Source organism: Lagenorhynchus albirostris, chromosome 7 (assembly GCF_949774975.1).
Source record: "Lagenorhynchus albirostris chromosome 7, mLagAlb1.1, whole genome shotgun sequence".
NCBI lineage: Eukaryota > Metazoa > Chordata > Mammalia > Artiodactyla > Delphinidae > Lagenorhynchus > Lagenorhynchus albirostris.
The window spans coordinates 40,230,588-40,246,541 of record NC_083101.1 but is presented as its reverse complement, the minus strand read 5'-3'; positions in this window follow the sequence as shown (position 1 = coordinate 40,246,541).

Genomic DNA, 15,954 nt, shown 5'->3' with positions numbered 1-15,954 from the left:
AATTATCTGTGGTTTGTGCAGGAGAACATAAGGGCAAAGTGGCAGACTAATGGACTAATAAAGTTTCATACTTTCCTGAGTTTGTTTGCGATGAGTTGGGACCATGTGGCCACTTCCCCCCAAAATGAATGTGAAATGAGAATAATGCATATATCTTCAGGAACAAAGCAGCTAGGAAATAGATGTACCTTTCCTGTGGTCCCTTTTTCCAAATAAAAAATGAGGGGATCTCAAAGACCTAGCCAAGGACAGGATTCCTGAAGGCCATTAAACCAGGAAACCCCAACTGGACTTTACAGGATTCAGAACTACTATTTATTGTGTGAAGCCACTGAATTATGGAGAATTGCTGGCCATACTGAAATATTGCTTAACCTTCCTAATACAGAATTTGACTTTTTTTTGCCAATGATAGTACTAACTCAAGATATTTAAGGGCTGTTGAAGAATAACGCCATAAATTTGTTTGTGGTGTCTCAGTTTACAGGGTTTGCATTTGTGCTTTACAAAACCCTATCAAGTAATTGAGGGGCGCAAATTCATAAAAAATTTACTGGAGAAACAGGCTTAGGAAACTTCCCTTAGGACACACTGCGAATGAATGTCACAGTGCAGTGGAGACTTCCAACTCAGGCAAATGGATCGAAAGCCCACACGTTTCCAATGCTCTTTTGCCTGAAAAAGCCTAGAGTTAGATGCTGCAAGGTATCCATGATGGATACAGATGCAATCTTAAGGTCCAGCTGCATTCTCCTTTCAAAGGTTTTATTGAAGTATATTATATATACAGAGAAGTACAAATATCATAAATGTTTCACTTCAAAGATTATTACAAATTAAGCACAACTAGGTACCCAGCATGCAGATAAAAACATAGTCCTCCATACTCCCAGTTACAGATTCCCTTCAAGTGTGACCATTTCCAGCCTCTGACTTTTAACCTAAAGACTAGTTTGACTGCATTCCATTTTATATAAATTTGACAATATAGTATGCATTCTTTGGTGTCTGGCTTTTTTGCTACATATTGTATTTAAGAAATTCACATTGTTGTGTGTAGTTGAAGATGATACCTTTTCATTGCTGTGTGTTACCTTCTTGTTTGTAAAAATCACAATCTATTAATCCATTCTGCTGATCGTGGGTATGTGGTAGTTTTCACTTTGGGACTCTTAGAAATAATCAGAGGCAGTTTTGAGTCCCATGTTTTTCTTTCTTTCTTTATTAAAACATCTTTATTGGAGTATAATTGCTTTACAATGGAGTGTTAGTTTCTGCTTTATAACAAAGTGAATTAGCTATACATATACATATATCCCCATATCTCCTACTTCTTGCATCTCCCTACCACCCTCCCTATCCTACCCCTCTAGGTGGTCACAAAGCAACCAGCTGATCTCCCTGTGCTATGTGGCTGCTTCCCACTAGCTATCTATTTTACATTTGTGGTGTATATACTTCCATGCCACTCTCTCACTTGTCCCAGCTTACACTTCCCCGTGTCCTCAAGCCCATTCTCTATGTCTGCATCTTTATTCTTTATTCTACATCTGTTCTTTATTGGAATAAAGAACCAATAAAGATGGTTCTTCAGAACCATTTTCTTTTTTAGATTCAATATATATATGTGTTACCATACAGTATTTGTTTTTCTCTTTCTGACTTATTTCACTCTGTATGACAGACTCTAGGTCCATCTACCTCAGTACAAATAACTCAATTTTGTTTCTTTTTATGGCTGACGAATACTCCATTGTATATATGTGCCACATCTTCTTTATCCATTCATCTGTCAATGGATACTTAGGTTGCTTCCACGTCCTGGCTATTGTAAATAGTGCTGCAGTGAACATTGTGATACATGACTGTTTTTCAGTTATGGTTTTCTCAGGGTATATGCCCAGTAGTGGGATTGCTGGCTCATATGGTAGTTTAATTTTTAGTTTTTTAAGGAACCTCCATACTGTTCTCTATAGTGACTATCAATTTACATTCCTACCAACAGTGCAAGAGGGTTCCCTTTTCTCCACACACTCTCCAGCATTTGTTGTTTGTAGATTTTTTGATGATGGCCATTCTGACTGGTGTGAGGTGATACCTCATTGTAGATTTGATTTGCATTTCTCTAATGATTAGTGATGTTGAGCATCCTTTCATGTGTTTGTTGGCAATCTGTATATCTTCTTTGGAGAAATGTCTATTTAGGTCTTCTGTCCATTTTTGGATTGGGTTGTTTCTTTTTTTGATATTGACCTGCATGAGCTGCTTGTAAATTTTGGATATTAATCCTTTGTCAGTTGCTTGTTTGCAAATATTTTCTCCCATTCTGAGGGTTGTCTTTTCATCTTGTTTATGGTTTCCTTTGCTGTGCAAAAGTTTTTAAGTTTCATTAGGTCCCATTTGTTTATTTTTGATTTTATTTCCATTTCTCTAGGAGGTGTGTCAAAAGGGATCTTGCTGTGATTTATGTCATAGAGTGTTCTACGTTTTCCTCTAAGAGTTTTATAGTGTCTGGCCTTACATTTAGGTCTTTAACCCGTTTTGAGTGTATTTTTCTGTATGGTGTTAGGGAGTGTTCTAATTTCATTCTTTTACATGTAGCTGTCCAGTTTTTCCTGCACCACTTACTGAAGAGGCTATCTTTTCTCCATTGTATATTCTCGCCTCCTTCATCAAAAATAAGGTGACTGTATGTCTGTGGGTTTATCTCTGGGCTTTCTATCATGTTCTATGATCTATATTTCTGATTTTGTGCCAGTTTTGTACCATTTCTGCTTTTGTACCATACTGTCTTGATTACTGTAGCTTTGTAGTATAGTCTGAAGTCAGGGAGCCTGATTCCTCCAGCTCCATTTTTCTTTCTCAAGTTTGCTTTGGCTATTCAGGGTCTTTTGTGTTTCCATACAAATTGTGAAACTTTTTGTTCTAGTTCTGTGAAAAATGCCATTGGTAATTTGTTACGGATTGCATTGAATCTGTAGATTGCTTTGGGTAGTATAGTCATTTTCCCAATGTTGATTCTTCCAATCCAAGAACATGTTATATCTCTCCATCTGTTGGTATCGTCTTTAATTTCTTTCATCAGTGTCTTATAGTTTTTTGCATACAGGTCTTTTGTCTCCTTAGGTAAGTTTATTCCTAGATATTTTATTCTTTTTGTTGCAATGGTAAATGGGAGTGTTTTCTTGATTTCACTTTCAGATTTTTCATCATTAGTGTATAGGAATGCCAGAGATTTCTGTGCATGAATTTTGTATCCTGCTACTTTACCAAATTCATTGATTAGCTCTAGTAGTTTTCTGGTAGCATCTTTAGGGTTCTCTATGTATAGTGTCATGTCTTCTGCAAACAGTGAGAGCTTTATTCCTTTTCTGATTTGGATTCCTTTTATTTCTTTTTTTCTCTGATTGCTGTAGCTAAAACTTCTAAAACTATGTTGAATAGTAGTGCTGAGAGTGGACACCCTTGTCTTGTTCCTGATCATAGAGGAAATGGTTTCAGTTTTTCACCATTGAGGATGATGTTGGCTGTGGATTTGTCATATATGGCCTTTATTTTGTTGTGGTAAGTTCTCTCTATGCCTACCTTCTGGAGGGTTTTTTACCATGAATGGGTGTTGATTTTGATGAAAGCTTTCTCTGCATCTATTGAGATGATCATATGGTTTTTCTCCTTCAATTTGTTAATATGGTGCATCACATTGATTGATTTGTGTATCTTGAAGAATCCTTGTCTTCCTCGGATAAACCCCACTTGATCATGGTGTATGATCCGTTTAATGTGCTGTTGGATTCTGTTTGCTAGTATTTTGTTGAGGATTTTTGCATCTATGTTTTCAGTGATATTGGCCTGAAGTTTTCTTTTTTTGTGACATCTTTGTCTCGTTTTGGTATCAGGGTGATGGTGGCCTCATAGTATGAGTTTGGGAGTGTTCCTCCCTCTGCTATATTCTGGAAGAGTTTGAGAAGGATAGCTGTTAGCTGTTCTCTAAATGTTTGATAGAATTCACCTGTGAAGCCATCTGGTCCTGGGCTTTTGTTGTTGGAAGAGTTTTAATCACAGTTTCAATTTCAGTGCTTGTGATTGGTCTGTTTATGTTTTCTATTTCTTCCTGGTTCAGTCTTGGAAGGTTGTGCTTTTCTAAGGATTTGTCCATTTCGTCCAGTTGGTCCATTTTATTGCCGTATTATTGCTTGTAGTAATCTCTCATGATCCTTTGTATTTCTGCAGTGTCAGTTGTTCTTTTTCATTTCTATTCTGTTGACTTGAGTCTTCTCCCTTTTATTCTTGATGAGTCTGGCTAATGGTTTATCAATTTTGTTTATCTTCTCAAAGAACCAGCTTTTACTTTTATTGGTCTTTGCTATTGTTTCCTTCATTTCTTTTTCATTCATTTCTGATCTGATCTTTATGATTTCTTTCCTTCTGCTAACTTTGGGTATTTTTTGTTTTCTTTCTCTAATTGCTTTATGTGTAAGGTTAAGTTGTTTGAGATGTTTCTTGTTTCTTGAGGTAGGATTGTATTGCTATAAACTTCCCTCTTAGAATTGCTTATGCTGTATCCCATACGTTGTGGGTCGTCTTGTTTTCATTGTCATTTATTTCTAGATATTTTTTGATTTTCTATTTGACTTTTTCAGTGATCTCTTGGTTATTTAGTAGTGTATCATTTAGCCTCCACGAGTTTCTATTTTTTACAGATTTTTTCATGTAATTGATATCTAGTCTCTTAGCATTCTGGTTGGAAAAGGTACTTGAAACGATTTCAATTTTCTTAAATTTACCAAGGCTTGATTTGTGACCCAAGATATGATCTGTCATGGAGAATGTTCCATGAGCACTTGAGAAGAAAGTGTATTCTGTTGTTTTTGAAGGGAATGTCCTATAAATATCAATTTAAGTCCATCTCGTTTAATGTATCATTTAAAGCTTGTGTTTTCTTATTTTTTTAAATGATTTTAATGACAATGGTGATTTTTTTTTATACAGCAAGTTCTTATTAGTCATCAGTTTTATACACATTGGTGTATACATGTCAATCCCAATCGTCCAATGCAGCACACCACCACCCCCATCCCGCCGTGGCTTTCCCCCCTTGGTGTCCATACGTTTGTTCTCTACATCTGTGTCTCAACTTCTGCCCTACAAACCGGTTCATCTGAACCATTTTTCTAGGTTCCACATACATGCATTAATAAACGATATTTGTTTTTCTCTTTCTGACTTACTCCACTCTGTATGACAGTCTCTGTATCCATCCACGTCTCAACAAATGACTCAATTTCCTTCCTGTTTATGGCTGAGTAATATTCCATTGTATATATGTACTACATCTTCTTTATCCATTCGTCTGTTGATGGGCATTTAGGTTGCTTCCATGACCTGGCTCTTGTAAATAGTGCTGCAGTAAACATTGGGGTGCATGTGTCTTTTGGAATTATGGTTATCTCTGGGTATGTGCCCAATAGTGGGATTGCTGGATCATATGGTTATTTTTAGTTTTTTAAGGAAACTCTATACTGTTCTCCATAGTGGCTGTATCAATAAACATTCTCATGAACAGGGCAGGAGGGTTCCATTTTCTCCACACCCTCTCCAGCATTTGCTGTTTGTAGATTTTCTGATGATTTGCATTTTAACTCATGTGAGGTGATACCTCATTGTAGTTTTGATTTGCATTTCTCTAATAATTAGTGACGTTGAGCAGCTTTTCATGTGCTTCTTGGCCATCTGTATGTCTTCTTTGGAGAAATGTCTGTTTAAGTCATCTGCCCACTTTTGGATTGGGTTGTTTGTTTCTCTAATATTGAGCTGCATGAGCTGTTTATATATTTTGGAGATTAATCCTTTGTTGATTCATTTGCAAATTTTTTTTTCCCATTCTGAGGGTTGTCTTTTTGTCTTGTTTATGGTTTCCTTTGCTGTGCAAAAGCTTTTAAATTTCATTAGGTCCCATTTGTTTATTTTTGTTTTTATTTTCATTACTCTAGGAGGTGGATCAAAAAAGATCTTGCTGTGATTTATGTCAAAGAGTGTTCTTCCTATGTTTTCCTCTGAGTTTTATAGTGCCCAGTCTTACATTTAGGTCTCTAATCCATTTTGAGTGTATTTTTCTGTATGGTGTTAGGGAGTGTTCTAATTTCATTCTTTTACATGTAGCTGTCCAGTTTTCCCAGCACCACTTATTGAAGAGACAGTCCTTTCTCCATTGTATATCCTTGCCTCCTTTGTCATAGATTAGTTGACCATACGTGCGTGGGTTTTTCTCTGGGCTTTCTATCTTGTTCCCATTGATCTGTGTTTCTTTTTTTGTGCCATTACCATATGGTCTTGATTACTGTAGCTTTGTAGTATAGTCTAAAGTCAGAGGGTCTGATTCCTCCAGCTCTGTTTTTTTCCCTCAAGACTACTTTGGCTATTTGGGGTCTTTTGTGTCTCCATACAAATTTTTTTTTTCCCCCTGGTACATGGGCCTCTCACTCTTGTGGCCTCTCCCGTTGTGGAGCACAGGCTCCAGATGCACAGCCTCAGCGGCCATGACTCACAGGCCCAGCCACTCCACGGCATGTGGGATCTTCCCGGACCGGAGCACAAACCCATGTCCCCCGCATCGGTAGGCGGACTCTCAACCATTGCGCCACCAGGGAAGCCCTCCATACAAATTTTAAGATTTTTTGTTCTAGTTCTGTAAAATATGCCATTGGTAATTTGAGAGGGATTGCATTGAATCTGTAGATTGCTTTGGGTAGTATAGTCATTTACACAGTATTGATTCTTCCAATCCAAGAACATGGTATATCTCTCCATCTGTGGTATCATCTTTAATTTCTTTCATCAGTGTCTTATAGTTTTCTGCATACAGATCTTTTGTCTCCCTAGGTAGGTTTATTCCTAGGTATTTTATTCTTTCTTTTGCAGTGGCAAATGGGAGTGTTTCCTTAATTTGTCTTTCAAATTTTTTATCATTAGTGTATAGGAATGCCAGAGATTTCAGTGCATGAATTTTGTATCCTGCAACTTTACCAAATTCCTTGATTAGCTCTAGTAGTTTTCTGGTGGCATTTTTAGGATTCTCCATGTATAGTATCATGTCTTCTGCAAACAGTGACAGTTTTACTTCTTCTTTTCCAATTTGTATTCCTTTTATTTCTTTTTCTTCTGTGATTGCTGTGGCTAGGACTTCCAAAACTGTGTTGAATAATAGTGGTGAGAGTGGACATCCTTGTCTTTTTCCTGATCTTAGAGGAAATGCTTTCAGTTTTTCACCATTGAGAATGACATTTGCTGTGGGTTTGTCGTATATGGCCTTTATTATGTTGAGGTAGGTTCCCTCTGTGCCCACTTTCTGGAGAGTTTTTATCATAAATCGTTGTTGAATTTTGTCAGAATCTTTTTCTGCATCTATTGAGATGATCATACGGTTTTTATTCTTCAGTTTGTTAATATGGTGTATCACGTTGATTGATTTGCGTATATTGAAGAATCCTTGCATCCCTGAGATAAATCCCACTTGATCATGGTGTATGATCCTTTTAATGTCCCTTCACATTTCAGTAGACCTTAAAGGAAGCTACCAGAGGACATTGGTATCCATCTTCAATCTGATCTTATAGTGTCTGTTTTACTGTCTTTATTACTTGGATACTCTCTATAGGTTTACCTTTTTGAATATGCTAAATGTAAGAAGCCTAATTTTAAAATTCTTTTTTACATAAAATATACAAAAACTAATAAACATTTCAAAGATGAAAACATCAACTTACTATACACAAAAGAGCATTGGACTTAGAACTCTGGAAAACTGTTTTTTAATTTCTGTCTTGGGGACTTTGTTTAAACAACATCTTCAAGACTCAACTTTGCAATATATGATGGAGTTATATTCCTGCTTCAAAAATTTTCTGTTATTTGAATGCTATATATGTAAAGGTGCTTGGTAATCCGAAAAACAATACACAAATATTGGTAATTATTAGGGATAAACTTGCAAAGCAAGTGGATTTTAAGGCCAAGTATTTATGAAAGCTAAAACAAATCTAAGGTCAAATCTGTTGAGGTTTTTCTCATTTAATTTTCTTTTTTCTATCTCTCTTTTTTTGTGTGTGTGAATGCACTCTTAAGTCTACTGTTATTTTACAACAAGAAAGTGAAGGAGAAAGAAGAGAAAGCTATCCAGGAAACATTAAGCTTGAAATTCTTGCCAAGAACTAGACAGGCTCCCTACAGAGTGAGGTGTTACAGTTATCGACATCCATTTCTCCCCTCTCTCGGGACTCATAAACCGGCTAGATGTCCTCCAGTTTCTATCCGGGACATTAAATGGCTCGGGTGCATTGTCAGCATGTGATTACACCCTCCCTAAGGAATCTGCGATTTCAAGCACCCACTCCTAATCTCCCTGCTACAGCAGAAGTGCACTGTAATCAAAGACAAATTTGTAGGTCAGTGAGGTGGAAATTGGTTGTCTTTAAGTTTCTGATCTTTAAATACATTTTATACAAATTGGTTCAAATGAAAAATAGGTTGGGATGAGGAAAAATGAGAGCTGCCACCTTGCATTAATATTCACAATATTGTCTACTTATTTTTGGCTTCTGGATTAATGTCGCACTGACTTGACTCCTGTCTCAGTCAATAATAAAAAGATAATAAAATGGATAAATGGAAACCAAAGAATTTGCAGGCTACATGATGTGTGATTTTTCAAGTTAAAAAAATGACGTTCATCTGGGAGCAAACTAACTTAAAGATTTTCAAAGCCAATTTCAGCTCAGCTGCTGGGATTTGTTTGAAATCTACCACTGACTGAGGTGTGAAACTTACATGTGATACAGTAAATCTCATCCACTGTTATTTTAAAGGACCAAAATGTGCTTTTATAACAAAATTGTCTCAAATAAAAAATACATTTTTACAATCTCACTCTGTCATAAACTTTCATGTCAGGTTTTGGCTCTACAATACATGCGGAGGAAGCATTATACAGAAATAGGAAAGAGGCATGCATAATAACTTGTTTTATTTTCCATTGTAAGAGAGAGACAGACATGGTCCTATACCGTTTATGTGATCAAAATACTAATATTACATAGTTTATCAGAAGTGACCAATAAGCATATCTTGAGTCATAAGACTATTGATTATTGCTGCAGAATAGTTTTGTAATTTGATATGCTGTAATGCCATATGTGTGTGTGTGTGTATATATATATATATATATATATATATATGGAGTTCTGTGAAATGTGGTTATAATTTCTTCCGTTTACCATATTTCCTGAAATAATTATTTTAAAACTCCAGGCCACAATTCTACAAGAGAGGCGTACCTAGTTTATATCATTTTCACACTAACATTTCAAAAATTGGGTTTTCTCAAAAAAGGTTTTAAACGAATTGTGTTGTAATTAATTAAATTGTAGATTTCTCACTATTATAGGTATGATTATTTCAAGTTTGAAAGTTAAAAAGATTCCATTTGTGTGAATAAAATGTCTACTTCTGTCAGTGTTTGAGAGTATAAGAATACAGACTTAAAATGACATTATATCGCTAACATAGCTATTATCATATTATGTGTCAATGGATCATTGGCATAATGCGTGTCAAATAAATATCAATGATAGAAAACAAATTGGCAAGCAGTTGTCTCAGTGCCATTTCTTTTTAGAGTATATTGTTTGTTTATTTACTGACCTTAGACATTTGGGCACACTCTAAAGCATTTACAAATTAAATGATTAGGCTGGAAAAAAAATTACAAGGCATTGTTCACATGTTTCAAAAACACCAATATGATATACTAATAATTCTCAAAGAGGAGTCCTCTTCCCTTAGACTTAGACTTTTAGGGTTTCAGTGTATTCATCTGCAGTCATACCTCAGAGATATTGTGGGTTCGGTTCCAGACCACTGCAGTAAAGCAAGTATGATAAAGTGAGTCACATGAATTTTTTGTTTTCTGAGTGCATATAAAAGTTATGTTTACACTATACTACAGTCTATTTAGTGTGCAATAGCATTATGACTAAAAAAACAGTGTACGTACCTTAATTTAAAATACTTTATTGCTAAAAAAATGCTAAACATTATTTGACAACACAGGGTTGCCACAGACCTTCAATTTGTAAAAACCACAGTATCTGTGAAGCATGATAAACTAAGCACAGTAAAATGAGGTATGCCTGTAGGTGTACATTCACAAGTAAAACAGGGTGTTCATAATGTCCCTTCCCTTACACAGCCACTAGAAAACGCTCTTAGGGTAATTCAAACAGCATAAGGAATGTTAACGTGCTTTGGAAACTAAAAATTAAAAAAACCCTGACTCTTGTGCTAACCCCTGAGCTTGGTGTACTCTGGAGGGTGGGAGATGGGACTAAAAGTTCCAGGCTTCTCCTCACAGCTTGATCTTTCTGATGACCACCCCCCCTCCAGGAGCCCACCAAGAGTAATCTCATTAGAACCAAAAGATTTTCCTGTCATCCAGGAAATTGCAAAGGAGTTAGGAGCTCTGTGTCAGATGGTCCTATCACTCAGTAAATTACAAAGGTCTTAGGAGCTCTGTGTTAGGAGCTGGGGTCAAAGAGTAATGATAGCATCCTTATCTACAAGCATTTCAGGAGCTCTGTGTCAGGCACTGGGGGCAGAAACCTATATATATATATACATATATATATATAATATTTATTTGTATATATTTCTTATTTTACAGTGGGTCTACACTGTAAAGATGGCTGGGCTTTTAATCTAAGCTGTCATGATAAACTCAGGGCACCAAGTTTTCCATCATATTAAAAATTCTAAGGAGATACTAGCATCATTAAAATAGTGTTTAATTATTCCTTTTCTTAAGTTCTGATGTGGTTACAGACTGCTCTTGGATTATTAATAAGTAGTTCTTTCCAGCAAGGAATTTGTGATCATAAGATACAAAATAGGAAAGCTCTTTTGATTTACGCATGTTATGATTTTAGAAAGAAGTAAAGTTTAGGTATTTCTGATGTAAGAAAACCAGTAAGAGTTTAGTTTAAATGCTGCTGAATTCAACTTAGTAAAGATATTGAGACATTTCTTATCTATATGAATAGCAAGAATCTGAAAGCATGATTCCAGCAATTACACTCTTTGAGAATCAGTCCGTAAGTCACTGGAATTCTTAATAATTTAAGAAATTATTAAGCAATTTGTATTTCAGCTAGAAATACAAAACCAAAAAGATTTTATTTACATCCACTCTAATTCAACAAACACTTACTGAACTCTTACTTAGAGTAAGGTTCTGTTTCAGAGACTGTGGATGTATAGATGAATAAAGAACAATTCTGGCTCTTACTGACCTTACATCAAGAACATTTACGGTGGTTGAGGATACACTATATAAAGCCTGTTTCTCTGGTCCATCTTACTTAAACCAAGACAGAGACTCTGGGTATCTATATTTTCTTGATGGAGATCAAGACCTCTGATGCAAAATGATTTGTAGACCTTCTCAATCATTTCCTGATGATTACTATGTAAATTCCTTGGAAACTGACACTGGTTTATATGTACCTGTTGCTGTAGATTCTATGCACTTGTTACTCAAAGTGTGGCCTTTGGACTAGCAGTATTGACTCTACCTGATAAGGATAGGTGGTAACTTTTCTCTAAATGTTTGTTGGAATTCACCTGTAAAGCCAGCTGGTCCTGGACTTCTGTTTTTGGGGAATTTTTTAAATTATTGATTCAATTTCATTACTGGTAATTGGTCTGTTCATATTTTCTATTTCTTCCTGGTTCAGTCTTGGGAGATTGTACATTTCTAAGAATGTGTCCATTTCTTCTAGGTGGTTCATTTTATTGGCATATACTTGTTCTTAGTAATCTCTTATGATCCTTTGTATTTCTGTAGTGTTGGCTGTAACTTTTTTATTTCTGATTTTATATATTTAGGGACTCTCCTTTTTTTCTTGATGAGTCTGGCTAAAGGTTTATCAATTTTGTTTATCTTTACAGAGAACCAGCTCTTAGTTTCATTGATCTTTTCTATTATTTTTTGGCTCTATTTCATTTGTTTCTGCTCTGATCTTTATGATTTATTCTACTAATTTTGGTATTTGTTCTTTTTCTAGTTCTGTTAGGTGTAAGGTTAGGTTGTTTTTTGAGATTTTTCTTATTTCCTTATGTAAGCTTTAACTGCTTTTGCTGTGTCACATCGATTTTGGATTGTTGTGTTTTTGTTTTCCTTCATCTCCAGATAGTTTCTGATTTCCTCTTTGATTTCTTCAGTGACCCATTGGTTGTTTTGTAGCATATTTTAGTTTGTGTGGTTTTCAGTTTCTTCTTATAGTTGATTTCTAGTCTCATAGCATTGTCTCGGCATAGATGTTTGATACAGTTTCAGTTTTCTCATATTTACTGAGGTTTCTTTTGTGGCCTAGCATGTGATCTGTCCTGGAGGATGCTCCTTGTGCACTTGAAAACAATGTGTATTCTGCTGCTTTTGCATGGAATGTTCTATGTATAGCTATTAAGTTCATCTGCTCTAGTGTATCATTTAAGGCCAGCATTTCCTTACTGATCTTTAATCTGGGTAATCTGTGCATTGCTGTAAATTAGGTGTTAAAGTACTCTACTATTATTGTGTTACTATAAAGTTCTTCCTTTATGTTTGTTTATATTTGCTTTATGTATTTAGGTGGTCCTGTGTTGGATGCAGATATTTTTATAATTATATCTTTTCATTAGATTGATCCCTTGATCATTATGTAATGTCTTTCTTTGTCTCTTGCAACAGTCTTTGTTTTAAAGTCTATTTTGTCTGATATAAGTATTGATACCCTGGCTTTCTTTTGATTTCCATTTGCATGGAATAATTTTCCAACCCCTCATCTTCAGTCCATCTGTGTCTTTAGATCTAAAGTGATCTCTTGTAGGCAGCCTATATATGGGTTGTATTTTTGTATCTATCCAGCCACTCCCTGTCTTTTGGTTGTAGTGTTCAGTCCACTTACATTTAAAGTAATTATTGATAGGTATATACTTATTGCCATTTTGTTAATTTGGGGGGGGTGTTTTTGTTTTTTCTTGTTCCTTTCGTCTTCTTTTGCTCTCTTCCCTTGTGTTTTGATGACTATTTTAGGTGTTATGTTTGGATTCCTTTCTCTTTGTGTGTGTGTGTTATTACATATAATAACTATATATATCCCCCTCCCCATGTTTACTGTTTTCGTCATCATATTTTACATCTGTTTGTTTTATGTATCCCTTAACTGCTTATTGTGGATATAAATGATTTTTTTTTTTTTACTAGATTACCTATCTCCACTTCACTTAGTTCTTCTGGGGTTTTGTCTTGTTCTTTCATTTGGTATGTGTTCCTCTGTTGCTTCGTTTTGCCTAATTTGCTGCTTTTATTTCTGTGTATCTGGTAGGTTAGTTATGTTTCCTGGCTTTGGAGGAGTGGCCTTTTGTAGATGTCCTATGCATGCCAGCAGCACACTATCCTGTGGTCATCAGAGCTATATGATCTAGGCGTGTCCCCTCTGTGGTCTGTGTGGCTCCTTCTGTTGTGGCAGGCTGACCACAGTGGGAAGTCTTGTAGGTGTGGCTGGCCCCCAGTCCAGTTGGTTGCCAGGCCCTGCCTTTTGTGGAGGCTGCCAGCCACTGTTTGGTGGGGCTGTGTCACAAGGGGCTCCACGGGGGGCCCCAGGGCTAGTGCTGGCTCACTGTAGGGCAGGGTTGGGGTCTAGGAGATCCCAGGGCTGATGCCCACCCATGGTGGGTGAGACCAAGTCCTGGGGCTAGTGTTGGCCCACTAGCATGCAGAGCCTGGTCCTAGGGTCTGACTGCAGGGCCCAGGGGTCCCAGAGATGGTTTTGGACCACCGGTGGGTTGGGCTAGTTCCTGACATAGCTGGCCGTGAGGTCTGGGGTGTCTCAAAGCTTGTGTTTGCTCCCTGGTGAATGGGGCTGATCCTGGGGCAGCTGGCTGAGGGTCCGAAGGTGTCTCAGAGCTGATGTTGTCCTGTTGGTGGGTGGGACCAGCACAGCTGGTCCTGTTACTGGTGCTAGACTGCTGGTGGGTGGGCTGTATCCTACCATGGTAGGCTGCAGGGCTGCAGTTTTCCTGGGCTGGTGTCAGCCTCCTAATGGCTGAGGGTGGTCCTGAGGCTATAGCAGGCTTGCTGGTGGGAGAGCCCAGGGCCCAGGGGATTCTAGGGCTGGTGGCTGCCCACTGGTGGTCATAACTGGGTCCTGGGGTCTCTGATTGCAAGGCCCTGAATGTCCTGGGTCTAGTGCCTGTGCACTGGTATGTACAGCCCAGTCCTCGGCCTTCTGGTAGGCAGGGCTATGTCCAGGAGTAGCTGTGGGATCAGGGGTTCTTAAGCAGCCTGTCTTTTGGTGGGTAGGCCTGTGTCCCTGCCCACTTAGTTGCTTGGCCAGAGGCATCCTAGTACTGGTAACTTCAGGCTGATGGGTGGTGGTGGGGCTGAGTACCAAGCCTACTAAACAAGAGGGAGGATTCCACAATGGCATTTGCCAGCACCAGTGACCACGTGGAAGGACGAACTCCCCAAAATGACTGCTGCCCATGTCTGTGTCCCCAAGGTGAACTCCAGTTGCCTCCTGCTTCTCTGGGAGACTCTCCAAGATCAGCAGTGAGGTCTGACCCAAGCTACTTTCAAATTACTGCTTTTGCCCTGGGTCCAAGAGCATGTGAGATTTTGTGTGTGCCGTATAAAAGTGTAATCTCTATTTCCCAAAGCCCTCTGGGTTCTTGAAAGTAAGTCTCACTGGCCTTCAAAGCCAAATATTCTGGCAGCTCTCTTCCCAGCACAGGATCCTCAGGCTTGGCAGCCTGATGTGGGGTTCAGACAACGCGCTCCTTGGGGAGAACCTCTGCAGTCGTAATCTCCTGTTTGTGGGTCACCCACCTGGGGGTATGGGCTTTGACTATACTGTGATTCCTCTCCTCCTACCCATCTTGTTGTGGTTCCTTCTTTATATCTTTAGTTGTAGAAGATCTTTTCTGGTAGATTCTGGTCTTTTTCATAGATAGTTGTTCTGTAAATACTGCTTTATAACAAAGTGAATCAGTGATAAATATACACATGTTCCCATATCTCTTCCCTCTTGGGTCTCCCTACCTCCCACCCTCCATATCCCACCCCTGTAGGTGGTCACAAAGCACCGAGCTGATCTCCCTGTGCTATGCAGCTGCTTCCCACTAGCTATCTATTTTACGTTTGGTAGTGTATATATGTCCATGCCACTCTCTCACTTTGTCACAACTTACCCTTCCCCCCCCCATATCCTCAAGTCCATTCTCTAGTAGGTCTGTGTCTTTATTCCTCTTACCCGTAGGTTCTTCACGACATTTTTTCCCTTAAATTCCATATATATGTGTTAGCATACAGTATTTGTCTTTCCCTTTCTGACTTACTTCACTCTGTATGACACACTCTGGGTCCATCCACCTCATTACAAATAGCTCAATTTCGTTTCTTTTTATGGCTGAGTAATATTCCATTGTATATATGTGCCACATCTTCTTTATCCATTCATCTGATGATGGACATTTAGGTTGTTCCCATTTCCTGGCTATTGTAAATAGAGCTGCAATGAACATTTTGGTACATGACTCTTTGAATTTTGGTTTTCTCAGGGTATATGCCCAGTAGTGGGATTGCTGGGTCATATGGTAGTTCTATTTGTAGTTTTTTAAGGAACCTCCATACTGTTCTCCATAGTGGCTGTACCAGTTCACATTCCCACCAGCAGTGCAAGAGTGTTCCCTCTTCTCCACACCCTCTCCAGCATTTATTGTTTCTAGATATTTTGATGATGGCCATTCTGACCGGTATGAGATGATATCTCATTGTAGTTTTGATTTGCATTTCTCTAATGATTAATGATGTTGAGCATTCTTTCATGTGTTTGTTGGCAGTCTGTATATCTTCTTTGGAGAAAT